This window comes from Bufo bufo, chromosome 6, assembly GCF_905171765.1.
Source record: "Bufo bufo chromosome 6, aBufBuf1.1, whole genome shotgun sequence".
NCBI classification, from domain to species: domain Eukaryota; kingdom Metazoa; phylum Chordata; class Amphibia; order Anura; family Bufonidae; genus Bufo; species Bufo bufo.
This window is the reverse complement of record NC_053394.1, coordinates 35,271,524-35,287,482: the sequence shown is the minus strand read 5'-3', so window position 1 is coordinate 35,287,482 and position 15,959 is coordinate 35,271,524.

Here is a 15,959-nt window from a genome sequence, read left to right as displayed (position 1 = left end):
ATTTTGCCATAATTTGTGTGAATAGACCCTTACAATACATACAAGACCTAAAGAAAATTGTGCAAGTAGCAAGTGGGGTGCTCTGATATTTCCATTTTGTTTTCATTTGTTTATTTTTTTCATCTTTTGTTAAAATATTCTACATTGTATCTTTATAAGGGCTCGTGCACACGGCCGTATGTATTTTGCGATCCTTAAAACACGGATCCGCAAAAAAAAAAACAGATGAGATCCGTGTGACATCCGTGTTACATTCTTTTTTTTGCAGATCCGTTGTAAATAACAATGCCTGTCCTTGTCCGCAAAACGGACAAGAATGGGACACGTTATATTTTTTTGCGGAACCGACTTGTGGACATCCGATTTTTTGCAGACGTATTGAAATGAATAGTTCCGCATACAGACCGCAAAAAAAATGGAATGGACACAGACAAAAAATACATCTGTGTGCGTGAGACCCTAGGTGTTCCAGTATCCTTATCCTGTACCAGGCTTCGTTTGTTATATGAAGTGTTGGAATGTGTGTTTTTCTAAAAGTGCATTAATTACATGCTTTGCTTTGCTTTTTGTGGTTTCTTCTGAAAAACAGTCATTTGGTTGAAAACAAGAAATCTTTATCTCGGCCACTGTAGTAAAAATGTATAAAATCTCTTATCTGCCGTGCAGGACGTGTATGAATGCTGGCCTGTACATTATGGACTTGGGAATGTGTATCAGCACCTCTCGGCCAGAGCTAACCACAGGCCTGCGAGGGAAAGGTGCATGCGGTGTCATTTCCCGTCCATTAAACACGGGCATGTGCGGCACGTACAGGGCAGGGAGCTACATTCATGTTACTGCCAGAAATAAAGATAGAGTAATCACGCCCTAAGGCCTCTCGCACATGAACGTTGTGCATCCGTTCCGTGCATTGGGGACTGCAATTTGCGGTCCCCAATGTACGGGCAATGTCCGTGCGGCGGCCGGGACGGATGGAGACCCATTCAACTTAAATGGGTCCGTGATCCGTCCGCACCGTAAAAAAAATAGAACAAGTTAAATTTTTTGTGGTGCGGAGGCACGGCCAGAAACACCACGGAAGCACGCCGTAGTGCTGCCGTGGGGTTCCGATCCGTGCTTCCATTCCGCATGTCTGTGATTGCGGACCTGCTGTACGTGGGCCGCAGTACGGCCACGGGCACACAACGGCCGTGTGCAAGAGGCCTTACTGGATATTAGCAGCTACGAAGAATGGTTGACCTAATGATCTCCAAGGACATGATGTAGTTCCTCCTTTCCCCTGTGGTGGCGCAGTAGGAAAATGAAACATTTACTGCTGGGTTCTTCTGCAGATTGCAGCTGATAGTTGAGGATCCCAAGAGTGTGCATGCTGGGAGTTGTAGTTTCACAGCAGCTGGAGTGTAAATGGTTGCTGACCCTGGTATGTACACACAGGATGTAAATTGCACCCGCATTTTTGCTGCTGAATTCACTCTCAGAATTGCAAAGTGTGCATTTACTTCACATGTGACCATACAGTAAATGATGCATGTCTCCATTCACTGACAGAAAGAAAATACTTGAAAGTGCTCATGCTGGAACAAGGACTAATACTTGGACAGATCACGGACCTTCTGGGCAGCAGAGTCATAGTATGGTGCGCTGAAAGGTGTTGAGCATGGTTTAGCCTTGTCACTACTGGGCGCTGGCATGTGCCCGGGTTTGCCTGATGCTGGCGCCGCCTATCTATTTTTAGATACTGGCAGCTGCACCCAGGTATAACCCAGCTGGAGGGTGCCCCTTACCACACACATTCTGAACATGGTGGTGTGGTCAGGTTGTTGTGATCTATAGGGATCTGACCACTGATTGTACATCGCTGTAGGGCAGTGATGGCGAACCTTTTACCGACTGAGTGCCCAAAGTGTAACCCAAAACCCACTTATTTATCGCAAAGTGCCAACACGGCAATTTACCCTGAATATTATAGTCCAATATAGTATATCTTCCATGTGCTTTATCATTTAGCTATAATACCGGCCTACATTTAGTGCGCTGCCTGCGCTGATCATAGTGCGCCCTGCGCTGACCAATGGCAGGAAAAGTCTAAGGCATATTGGTACATCGTAGACTTTTTCTAGGGTGCAGGTGCCCACAGAGAGGGCTCTGAGTGCCGCCTCTGGCACCCGTACCATAGGTACGCCACCACTGGTATAGGGGGTGCTATAGATAGCATTAGCACCAGGGCACTAGTGTCTGAAGGGGTTCAAATGTAACTTTGCAACACAGAAGACACCCTGCTACAGATTCTGTATTGGGGCCTTCAATTTACATCCCAACTTGTCTATACTAATGTATAACAGGATTTAAAGGGATTATTGCATGAGTAATAAAAAATAAACAAACATGAAAATCAGACATCATATAGTCCATGAAAATCTAGAACCTAGAAGCTAGAACCAGCCCTGTACCTCATATGAGTCCACAGATCTCCTCATTCATTGTTCCAAATGCTCTGCTACATTTATTTCAAGTTGGCAGCTCAGGGGGTTGTTCTTTCTGCTGAAGTTCTCTCACCATCACAGATCTGGGGGCGTGTCCTTTCTAAGAGAGTGTATCCTTTCTGCAGTAGCTCTCTCCCTATCACAGCTCAGGGGAAAGGGTGTCCTTTGGGCTGCAGTTCTCTTCCTATTACAGCCCAGGGAGCATGTCCTTTCTGCTACAGCTATTTCTCTATCATAGCTCAGGGTGTGTGTCTTTTTTGCTGCAGCTCTCCCTATCATAGCTCAGGGGGTTTGTAATTTCTAAAGCAGGTCTCTTTCTATCACATCTCAGGGGATGTGTCCTTTCTGCTGCAGCTTTCTCCCTAGCACAGCTCAGGGAGTGTGTCCTTTCTGCTGCAGCTTTCTCCCTAGCACAGCTCAGGGGGTGTGTCCTTTCTGCTGCAGCTTTCTCCCTAGCACAGCTCAGGGTGTGTGTCCTTTCTGCTGCAGCTTTCTCCCTAGCACAGCTCAGGGGGTGTGTCCTTTCTGCTGCAGCTTTCTCCCTAGCACAGTCAGGGGATGTGTCCTTTCTGCTGCAGCTTTCTCCCTAGCACAGCTCAGGGGGGGTGTCCTTTCTGCTGCAGCTTTCTCCCTAGCACAGCTCAGGGGGTGTGTCCTTTCTGCTGCAGCTTTCTCCCTAGCACAGCTCAGGGGGTGTGTCCTTTCTGATGCAGCTCTCTCCCTATCCCAGCTCAAGGGTCGTGTCCTTTCTACAGCAGTTCTCTCTGAGTTCTACAGACTCTCCATCCGGTACCTGAGTGTACTGGCCTACCTGAATACACCCATGATATCCTTGGACCATATACTATATATAGAACTTTAGGACTGGGATGGTGAAGTCATATATATACGCTATATGCTGTGCTTCATATACTTCGAAGAGGCCACCGCACCCATCCGTGCAACGCACCCTCTTGAAACAGTTGATCGGTGGGGGTGCCAAGAGTCAGACCCCCAACCCTCCCCACCGACCCTATCCTGAGGGCAGGTCATCAGTATGTCATTCCTGGCAAACCCCTTTAAACTGTAAAGTCAAAATGTAGCAGAGCTGAATTTGTCATTGTATGGTTTCTTATGTGCAAAGTGACAGTACTGAATGAGTGATATAACGCTAGTTCTGCATTAGTAGTAGAGTAATATATTACTAGTTCGGCTGAACCTGACAAACTCAGCTCTGCTACCTCTGTAATTTTTTTTCCCCCTGTCTAAAAGCGAATGAAATAGTCTTGGAACAGTCAATAAGTTGCCGCAGCAGAACATAAAGGACTTTAGTCTGACTTTTGCTATGCTGGTGGAATATATTTGTCACAGGGTGTTGGGCCTTGAGGGGCGATACGAGGCTGTGGAATACCTTTCTGTGGAAGGTCTGACAGTCTACCTTGAATTAAGTGGGAGGGCACCGAAAGCTACTCAGCGCCTGTAGGAACAAACATCCCTGTGAAAGCCGGCCAGTCATCCCAGGCTGTGAGAGTACATCTGAGGAAGAGGGAACCAAGCTGGAATTTTGGCATACAGCAGGAATCTCGCCGAGCGCCCCAGCCGCCCCTAACCACTTTATCGTGAGTTTATAATTTTGCATTCAATTTGTTACATTTTGTTTTTGAGTATTTTTCTCATTTTCCATCCAGCTTACTTCATAGCCTTCTACAATGCTTTAATATTCTAGACATCATCCCAGGGAAACTGATGGGATTTTTTTTTGCCCCCCCTCCCACCACCCCCAAGTTCAAAGTTTTCTTTTTGCATTTGTGTATTAGGAAAAAGATTTCATGAAATACGTCCCGGAGAGAATTTTAAAACTGATCTGAATTGACTCTTAGGAGTTAGGTCTGAATGAGGCGGGATCTTCAGTTTTCTATTCCGCTCACACATGGCAAATCCAAGAGGGAAAAGAAAACATGTGGATATGATAGGTAATAAGGAGAATCGTTATTAAAATTAACTAATGTAGCAGAGCCGCGCCGGCGAGGTCTGTGGGCTGCAGTTCGTATTTCCGTTCGCTCCTAGAAGAATGTCCCAAGGGGTTTCTCAGGTAAATATATGACTTAGAATTTCAAAATATGTAGATTTATTTTTATTTTTATATAAACTGGAAAGATTTTTGTAGAAATTGGTTAATTTCCTTAAAGTGGTTGTCCATTTTGAGCCATCTATTTATTATAAGGGTTACCCAAAGATGAGCTGATTACAGGGTGTTGTCCGGAGGCTGGGATCTCCATTGATCAGCTGTGATCTCTGAGGGAACTTGGCAGCATGTGTTCAGTTCTTCTGCAGCGCCACCGCTGGTGAAATGAATTATTACACAATACCCACTGAAAACAATGAGCATGCCAGGTCCTCCAAGGTGAGAGACACTCTTTCTAGCTGTTCTCCACCCTGGCTACTAGTTGGAGAGTCTGAATGGTGGAGCTCCCCTTGTACGAGAAAAAAACATGACTGCTTTCTTCCAGGACAGCGCCACATTTGGGCTGTGTCTGGTACTGCAGCTCCATTCACTTAAATATATTTATATACCAGACAGCCTATGGACACGAATGGTGCATTTTCTGGTCACACCTAGTACGAATCTGTATTTTGCGCCCACCTTTCCAGCACTGGTGCACATGGCGCAGGGCTTCATACACATTGCATTTGGCACTTCATGACTATTGATGTATGATGAAATTCATCATTAGGAAGGTGCCCAACGCAGGGACATCTCGGGACCAAAAGTGATGGAGGTTCCAGACTGTTCCTCTTACTGAAGAACTATGGCTAGGATAGGGCTGTAAAAAACGGACCTTCTTCAGGATCCTTCTGATGTGTCTATGTTAGTAAATACTTGTATTTCCCATAATATAACAATTCTGGAGGATAATTTCTTAAGATCGTGCATAGAACTGGTCCTCTATTATCGCTTGTAGAAATGTATTATAAATTGACCACTGGGGCCATTCCTGTTGACAAAGGGGTGTGTCCATAAACATTCTAAGGGCGTGTTCGCATTCCGTCCTAAAATTCCGTTATATTCCTTTATAACTCTATAGCGGAATTTAAAACGCAATTGCGAACCCGCTCTTACACTGCATTCTAACAATGAATAGTATCAAACAGTGAATGGACAATCCATCCCCTCCCATCCACCCTGCAGGAAAAAAAAAAGGTAACAGCCAACTGGGAATTTATTTATACATTTCTAGGAGGAATGATTGAGGAACATCAAAACATAGAGTTAAAATAATTTTTTTTCCAAAAAGATTTTTTATGGGGAATACATTTTTTATGAAAACAAGGATGTCAGGAGAGGTGACAGGTCCTTTATATATGTATGTGAAGCCACTTCAGTGGGGTGTACTGTAATAATTTACGACAGGCATTCAGATAAATGGCCGACTATGTAATACATTGGCCAGTCTGGTCCGCCAGAGTTGGGGCCACCCTTGCTTAGCGGCTCTCTGCTTTCTCTCATAGAGGGGGACCACGGCAGGGGTTGTGTCGATGACACAGCCCTTTTTAAGACAGTAGTCTTCAATCTGTTGATCTCCATCTATTACAAAACTATTACTTGCTGGGTAGTCTACTTCTGCAGCATCAGAAGCGATACAGGTTGGTGGTCAAAGCCTCAAAATAATGAGGATACTAGTTAATCAGAAAGAAGTCTTACTCGTTTAATTATAGCAAATATTCCCGTATGCATAGCATGAAAAAATGTCCCTTGGGACACATGCGCACGACCATGCTTTGGGTCCGCATCCGATCTGCATTTTTTGCGGGTTGAATGCAGACCCATTCACTTCAATGGGGCCGCAAAAGATGCGGACAACACATCGTGTGCTGTCCTCATCCGCACATCTGTTCCGCAGCCTCGCAAAATTATCGAACATATCCTATTCTTATCCACATTACAGACAAGAATAGGACTGTTCTATTAGGGGCTGGCCGTTCCGTTCCGCAAAATGCAGAATGCAGAATGCACACAGCCGGTATCCATGTTTTGCAGACTGCAAAACAACCAACGGTCGTGTGCATGAGCCCTTAAGGGGGTTGTCTGAAAATGAATATTTTTTGTTTTTCAAACCACCACCTGTATCTGAATACTTTTGTTGTAATTGGATGTAATTAGAAATTTAGTATAGCCAGTGAGCTATTCAATAAAATGTATCTGTATAGCGCCGTCTATCTCACTAATATTGCTTGGGTGGTCGCACATTCCCAGTTCCTTTCTTCAACTGCTACCAGCCGGATCTTCTTTCAGAGGCTGTGACAGTTATAGGAAAAGACCTGCAGCCAAAAAGACACCCCCCCTGAGCTGTAAAAGGAAGAGAGCTGCAGCAGAAAGGACATAACTCCTGAGAAAGGACACACCTCCTGAGCTGTGATAGGGACTGAGCTTTTTCAGAAAGGACACATCCCTTGAGCTGTGATAGGGAGAGAGCTGCTGCAGAAATGATACCCCACCTGAGCTGTGATAGAGAGAAAGAGAGAGAGAGAGAGAGAGCTGCAGCAGAAAGGTCATAACTCCTGAGAAAGGACATACCCATGATCTGTGATATATATATATATATATATATATATAAAAGAAGAGGTATGGCGGCACCGTCAAAACAATAAGCAGAGGAGAAGCCCTGATGGGGATAAGCAAATCCCATATATAAAGTCCAGAAAAACGGGCAGCACTCCGAAAAAAAAAAAAAGTTTTTTTTTTCACCCATATGGAAATGCGACGTTTCGGCTCAGTACTAGAGCCTTCCTCGAGCCTTCCTCAGGGGCGTAACTATAGGGGAAGCAGGGGAAGCGGTTGCTTTGGGGCCCTGACCCAGAAGGGGCCCATCCAGGAGGAGGAGGACTAAGAGATTTTGTCAGGGCCCCCTAAACAGTATTACACAATGAAATTATATCAAGTGACAGTATAGACAGTGTAGGAAACGGATGGAACAGCTGCCGGGCCTGGTCTGAGAGAGCGATCTTTACTAGCCACAGGCATAAGGGCGGCATGAAAGGAAGTGGTTGCGAAAAAAATACTGAGGGAGGGGCGCCCCATGCAAAAATTTGCTGTGGGGCCCAGTCATTTCTAGCTACGCCACTGATATATACACTCACCTAAAGAATTATTAGTGCCCCCATACTAATACGGTGTTGGACCCCCTTTTGCCTTCAGAACTGCCTGAATTCTATGTGGCATTGATTCCACAAGGTGCTGATAGCATTCTTTAGAAATGTTGGCCCATATTGATAGGATAGCATCTTGCAGTTGATGGAGATTTGAGGGATGCACATCCAGGGCACGAAGCTCCCGTTCCACCACATCCCAAAGATGCTCTATTGGGTTGAGATCTGGTGACTGTGGGGGCCATTTTAGTACAGTGAACTCATTGTCATGTTTAAGAAACCAATTTGAAATGATTCGAGCTTTGTGACATGGTGCATTATCCTGCTGGAAGTAGCCATCAGAGGATGGATACATGTTCTCATTCTGTTTACGCCAAATTCGGACTCTACCATTTGAATGTCTCAACAGAAATCGAGACTCATCAGACCAGACAACATTTTTCCAGTCTTCAACAGTCCAATTTTGGTGAGCTCGTGCAAATTGTAGCCTCTTTTTCCTATTTGTAGTGGAGATGAGTGGTACCCGGTGGGGTCTTCTGCTGTTGTAGCCCATCCGCCTCAAGGTTGTGCGTGTTGTGGCTTCACAAATGCTTTGCTGCATACCTCGGTTGTAACGAGTGGTTATTTCAGTCAACGTTGCTCTTCTATCAGCTTGAATCAGTCGGCCCATTCTCCTCTGACCTCTAGCATCCACAAGGCATTTTTGCCCACAGGACTGCCGCATACTGGAGGTTTTTCCCTTTTCACACCATTCTTTGTAAACCCTAGAAATGGTTGTGCGTGAAAATCCCAGTAACTGAGCAGATTGTGAAATACTCAGACCGGCCCGTCTGGCACCAACAACCATGCCACGCTCAAAATTGCTTAAATCACCTTTCTTTCCCATTCTGACATTCAGTTTAGAATTCAGGAGATTGTCTTGACCAGGACCACCCCCCTAAATGCATTGAAGCAACTGCCATGTGATTGGTTGACTAAATAATTGCATTAATGAGAAATAGAACAGGTGTTCCTAATAATTCTTTAGGTGAGTGTATATATATATATAGAGAGAGAGAGAGAGAGAGCTGCAGCAGAAAGGACACGTTCCCTGAGAAAAGATGAGCAATGAGTCAGGAGATCTCTGGATCCATGTGAGGTACAGGGCTGGTTCTAGCCTTGTAAGAAAGAGCTTTCAAGAGCTATGTGTCTGATTTATTTTTTTTACATTAAAGGGGTTGTCTAAATTATATAAAAAAAACTAATAAATAAAGGTTAGCACTATATACAAGTTTTAGGCAAAATAATAATAATAGATATTTCCTTATTCCCCTAGTTCTGTTCTGGCCCCTTTGTTTACATGCAGTTGCACAGCAGTAGGGGCGTGTAACAACAATCTCGGAGGATTTCCTTGTGAATATTTGTGAGTGTCGAGACAGACTGCCTTTCCCCTTCCCCTGCTCTGCAAAGGGAGTGAATAAAATTGCTGCCCTGTCTACATTCTGACTGCTGGGATACTCAAGTTGTATGTGTGGGACTACAAGTCCCAGCTGTACAGTGACATTGCTGATACACACAGGATCTTGTACCTGCTCTTGTGCAATGTTTTGCAGATACGTCATCACAGCCAGCAGAAGAGTACAGAGGAGAGGACTCCTCCAGTCTCTCTCAGCTCTGTGCAGGGTGAGAAAGGAAGATCCTGTGCACAGCATTTGTCTCTTCACTGCCTGGAGAAGAGGAAACCTTCTCAGTACCTGAGGCAAAGCCTTCAGCCCTGAGTCTGTGCTGCTGATGGTAGAAGGGGTTAAACTGTGCTGCAGAATTTAGTTGGGGTACATACAAAAAAATAATAAAAAAAAATTACTTGGACAACCCCTTTTAATCATGGGATAACCCCTTTAAGTGCTGATGCACATGGCTGTACTATGGCTCTGTACATCCTCAGAGTTGTATGGAGCTGTGATGCTGAGTGGGCCCTTCCTATACGCTTCAGAGCATTGCTTGAAGGGGAGAATATCTCTTTATGCACAGGATTTGAAGGAGCTTTACAGCAGCACATGGAGGCTGTGCTTCTCTGCACCAGGGAGCCATGTAGCTGTATTGACGCTATGCATGAAAGAGTTGGGTTGATAGTTGTATTTAGGGCCAGGAGACAATCACTGACTTACGTATGGGTGGTCCTGACCTCACTCAGTCGGGCACAGTCTTCTCTGGTTTGGTAAATGAACCCATCTTGTTCCACATCTTCCCAAAGACGCTTTCTGTATGGAATCATGACTAGCATTGACCTCTCTATGTCTTGTATCTCTTGTTCTTTGTTACAGAGCCTGTGTAGAGCCAATGTCCGTCAGAGGTTTCCTTCTGCCTTTCCCTCTATAAGGACAACTCATGGATGTTACTCAGGTTGACCAAAGTGCATTTTCTTACTAAAGGAACCAAGAAAATCCTTTCATGTAAAGCTTAAAAAGTAGCATCATATTGTCTTACACTGAAGAGACCTCTTGGTCACTGAGCAGGTGAGTCCTAACATGTCATCCTTGGGGTGGTGTTCTATTCGTCTTCTATATGTCCTGTGCTGGATTTCCTAGTTTTTCATCCCTTATCCATAAAAGAGTCAAACCCATGAAGAGAATTATTGAACTTTACTAGTGTGGTGGTCTTTTCATTCTTCGTATTATGAAGGTCCAAGAGGACAGACTCTTACGATCACTCATTTTTGGCAACATGCCATAACTTGCTGTGGTGGTAGGCCAACCTGTTCGACCCAGTTATGCATCTGGAGACTGGACATATGTATAGCTGTAACTGTAACTGGGGGCAGAGAGGGCGACAGAAGGCAAAGGTTCAGAACCTCCGTAACCACATTGATTAAATAGGTCAGTTCTGAGGTTGGGGTCATACAGTAGACATGAGCCTTGGGACAATTCTTCAACCATTTAGCATCCTTCACAGGTTCTCACCACCCACTGCCAAAGCAGGCAGGACAAACCAAGGCTGGGTTCTCTCTCTCCAAGGGGCCTATAGAAGTCATTTAATCAGCTTCTATGGTATGAACGCTCTGGTCTATACTCTGGAGGTTACAGGTCAATCCAATTAGATGATGTGAGGCATTCCAGAGATTTAACCCGGAGATGCACATGTATTAAATTCCATCACTGCAATCTTTATGCTGGTTGTGGCTACACCGACCACTGACTACACCATGCACGAGGCCCTTGACTTCAGGACTTCTTCCAGTCTTGCTCTGTAGGTCGGAATATAATTGATCATAATTAATCATTTTTTGATTTATATTTTATTGTTGCAATGATCTCCTATCTGGGACTCACTACAAAAGCCAGCGGGCTGTCATAGCACACTGGGAGTTGTAGTTTCACACCAGCTGTAGTGCGGACGTGCCATCTCCCTTCTCTATTCCTGCTCTCCGCTGATGTCTGTGGCAAAGCAGCAGCAGGAAGAGAGAAGGGAGACGGCTAGTGGGCACTGCTGCCAGGTGTCGGACCCCCGCTGATCTGATATTGATGACCTATCATGATGATAGGTCATCAATAGTAAAAGCCCGGACAACCCCTTTAATGTCGACGGCACGTGCGCACTGCGTGCACTGTCTCCTCATGCAGATGATCGTCGCGGGTGCTGGACCCCGCCGATCTGATATTGATGACCTATGCTTAGGATAGATCATCAATAGTAAAAGCCCGGAGAACCCCTTTAAGAAAATAATCAGCACTGAATCCTTCACCTAAAAACTGCTTTTTATTATTATTCCATCAAGGCATACAGTTTAGGGTTACCCATTTCCCCCCTCTTGTTTTTTATTTTTAAAATGCAAGTGTCAGTCTTCACTGCAGCACTGGCATTCTATTTGTAAATCAGAAAGAGCAGAATGCACACTGCAGAAGGCAAGAAGGGGGGAGGGGTGGCCCTGTATGTGAAAGATAGCATAAAATCTAATTTGATACAAGTTAGCGAGAACAATTTAGAGTCAGTTTGGGTTACCTTGCAGCTTGATAATCATAAGGTAACTCGTGTAGGTGTGATATATAGACCACCTAGCCAAGTCAAAGAATTAGATGATCTACTAGTTGAGGAAATAGCTAAAATGACATTGAAGGGGGAAGTTATCATTATGGGAGACTTTAATTTTCCTGATGTAAACTGGAAAACCAAAATAGCTAGTTCTGCCAGGAGTACAGATATTCTAAATTCCCTACTGGGATTATCTCTACAACAAGTAGTTGAGGAGCCAACCCGGAAGGAGGCCATTTTATATTTAGTATTCACAAATGGGAATTTGGTATCTGATATTACTGTCGGGGAAAGCTTGGGATCTAGTGATCACCAGTCAGTGTGGTTTACTATAAGTACAGTGACTGAGTCACACCACACAAAAACAAAAGTTTTAGATTTTAGAAAAACAGACTTTTCTAAAATTAGATTAGTGGTATATGAGTCCCTATCAGATTGGAACAGTTTCATTGGAGTCCAGGAGAAATGGGACTACTTAAAAGTGGCACTATTGAAGGCAACAGAAAATTGCATTAGGCTTGTCAGTAAAAGCAAAAAAAGGAAGAGACCACTGTGGTACTCAGAAGAAGTGGCCAAAATCATTAAAAACAAAAAGATAGCATTTAGGAATTATAAAAAAAAAATAACGAGGATGACAGGCAAATTTATAAGATTAGGCAGAGAGAGGCCAAACAAGTTATAAGAGCTTCTAAAGCACAGGCAGAAGAGAAATTAGCTCAGTCAGTGAAAAAGGCGATAAGACCTTCTTCAGATACATAAATGAAAAAAGGAAACAAAAGCAAGGAATTACAAAATTAAAAACAAAAGAAGGAAGGTATATGGAAGAAGATAATTAACTAGCTGACTGCCTCAATGAATACTTCTGTTCAGTTTTTACAAAGGAAAATGAAGGAAAAGGACCTCAGTTAGGAAAGAAGACTAATGAATCTTTTGATGCATGTGTCTTTACAGAGGTAGAGGTTCTAAGTCAGCTGTCTAAAATTAATACAAATAAGTCACAGGGGCCTGATGAGATACACCCAAAGCTATTAAAAGAGCTCAGCGGTGAACTAGCAAAACCATTAACAGATTTAATTAACCAATCACTGGTAACAGGAGTCATCTGATTGGAAATTAGCAAATGTTGTGCCCATTCACAAGAAAGGTAGTAGGGAGGAATCGGGCAACTATAGGCCAGTAAGCCTGACATCAATAGTGGGGAAATTAATGGAAACCATACTTAAGGAGAGGATTGTGGAACATCTAAAATCCCATGGATTGAAAGATGAAAAACAGCATGGGTTTACTTCAGAGAGATCATGTCAAACTAATCGTATTGATTTTTTTGATTGGGTGACTAAAACAATAGATGGAGGAGGTGCAGTAGACATCGCTTATCTAGACTTTAGTAAGGCTTTTGATAATGTCCCACATAGAAGGCTTATCAATAAATTGCAGTCTTTGGGCTTGGACTCCCATATTGTTGAATGGATTAGGCAGTGGCTGAGGGACAGACAACAGAGGGTTGTAGTCAATGGAGTATATTCAGACCATGGTCTTGTTACCAGTGGGGTACCTCAGGGATCTGTTCTGGGACCCATATTGTTTAATATCTTTATCAGCGAAATTGCAGAAGGCCTCAATGGTAAGGTGTGTCTTTTTGCTAATGACACAAAGATTTGTAACAGGGTTGATGTTCCTGGAGGGATACACCAAATGGAAAAGGATTTAGGAAAACTAGAGGAATGGTCAAAAATCTGGCAACTAAAATTTAATGTTCATAAGTGCAAGATAATGCACCTGGAGAGTAAAAACCCAAGAGCAGAATATAAAATCAGTGATACAGTCCTAACCTCAGTATCTGAGGAAAGGGATTTAGGGGTCATTATTTCAGAAGACTTAAAGGTAGGCAGACAATGTCATAGAGCAGCAGGAGATGCTAGCAGAATGCTTGGGTGTATAGGGAGAGGCATTACCAGTAGAAGAGGGAGGCGCTCATGCCGCTCTACAGAGCACTAGTGAGACCTCATTTGGAGTATTGTGCTCAGTACTGGAGACCATATCTCCAGAAGGATATTGATACTTTGGAGAGAGTTCAGAGAAGAGCTACTAAACTAGCACATGGATTGCAGGATAAAACTTACCAGGAAAGATTAAAGGACCTTAACATGTATAGCTTGGAAGAAAGACGAGACAGAGGGGGTATGATAGAAACTGCTAAATACATAAAGGGAATCAACAAGGTAAAAGAGGAGAGAATATTCAAAAGAAGAAAAACTGCTACAAGAGGACATAGTTTTAAATCAGAGGGACAAAGATTTAAAAGTAATATCAGGAAGTATTACTTTACTGAGAGAGTAGTGGATGCATGGAATAGCCTTCCTGCAGAAGTGGTAGCTGCAAATACAGTGGAGGAGTTTAAGCATGCATGGGATAGGCATAAGGCCATCTTTCATATAAGATAGGGCCAGGGGCTATTCGTAGTATTCAGTATATTGGACAGACTAGATGGGCCAAATGGTTCTTATCTGCCGACACATTCTATGTTTCTATGTTAATATAGCTTTATAGACATCAGATCTCTGATTTTCTGATACACAACACCAAATCTCTTCTGGAGACAGGTACATTGTAAAATTATGGCTCTCTGTAGCTGCCACTAGGGGGAGCTTGGGAGCTTACACCATGCTGTATTATTAAAGGGGTTGTCCAGGGCGTAAAGGGAGTCACCAGGAAATTCACTGTTAGCCCAGGCACAATGTCTTGTAGGGCTAGCTATGTAATGACACCTTTCACTTAGAGACTCCTTTTTGACTGTGACCTCTTGTATTTGTCTCCTTTGCACAATCCCTGCTTGTTAGAGGGGCCTCTTCAAAAAATGTTCAGCTCACAAAGTGTACAAAGCGATAAACTATATTCAGCAATACGTATCTTTCATTTCCTCTACATCTTCCGTCTCCCTTTTGTACCCCACTTCTGCAACAAGCCCACCCACCCTTTACAGCACGCTGACTGACCTTTATGTGGGCCAAGAGACCAAGGGCCCTCAGAGGCCGGGTTTCATTTAGCCAAGGTAGGTCTGATAGGTGGAGTTAGGGAAAGGTGGGCTTATTTATCCAGGGCTTCCTTCACTTCAGTTTTCTTCCACTTCCAACCTTCCTTTGGTTATACATTGCCCTATCCTAACATAATCCCTTAAAGGTGGTTGTTCTCTCCATTGAGACATGGGTGGCCTATTAGCTAACATAGGTCACCTATGTCAGATAGGTGCAGGTCCCACCTCTAGGACAATCTCTGGAACGGGACCCCCCGAAATGAAGAAGAGCATGCCACGCTTGAGCAGTCTACTTTCCATTCATCGCTATGGGAGTTCTGAAAGTTGGCAGTCACATAGAAGTGAATGGAGCGGTGGCCACGTCTTGCGCAGTGCACTCACCATGCATATCTATGGGATTTCCGCAAATAGCTACAGCTTTTTTTGGAACTCCGATAGAAATAAATGGAGAGCATGCTGTGCAGTCTCCTTCACTTTCGGGAACCCGTTTTAGAAATAGGTGTAGGTCTCAGAGGTGGGGGACCCACACCCATTATCCTATCAATATGCAATCAAAGTCCTAGATGACACAACCCGTTTAAAGGGGTTGTTTTACTATGGGACACCCTTTTACAGATGAAGCCGGCCAACCTGTGCAGATCCAGTTCCTGGGACCCCCAGCAATTACCTGTTACCAACAGAAGACGTTACAGCCATGCAGTGTCCACGTATTTTTAGAATATATGGATGCTGTCAGGGACGTAGCTATAGGGGGTGCAGAGGTAGCAGTCGCTACCGGGCCCGGGAGCCTGAGGGGCCCAAAGACCCTTGTGCAACATAAGAAGACACTGGTATTATAGAAAGGGTATGCAAGTTACACCTCTGGCTGGACAGAAGGGGTTAGGTTAAGAATTTGGTATGGAGGAGGGGGGGGGGGGGTGCAGTTTCAATTTTTGCCTCCTGCAGCACGAAGGTTTGAGGAAGGGGGGCCCAAGCTGAACTCTTGCACCAGGGCCCATGAGCCTTTAGCTACGCCCCTGGATGCTGTGTATTATATGTGCAGGCCGATTCCACTGGAATAGGGTTCGGCTCTTGGCCGTAGAAAATATAGGGGGTCCATGAAAGGTGGACATCCCCCCATGAAGACAGTATGCCTCCATAGGGTGAATGGAAAGCGTTGCGCTAATAATACATTAGGCAGACTGCTGAAATACTTTGTGCTGCTGTGAACATTCTGAGAATCTGACATTGAGTTGATCACATCAGATAAAAGTAGTTTCTCATTGTGGAGACGCCAGCTGACATACGGAGGCAATATTCCCTGGGTA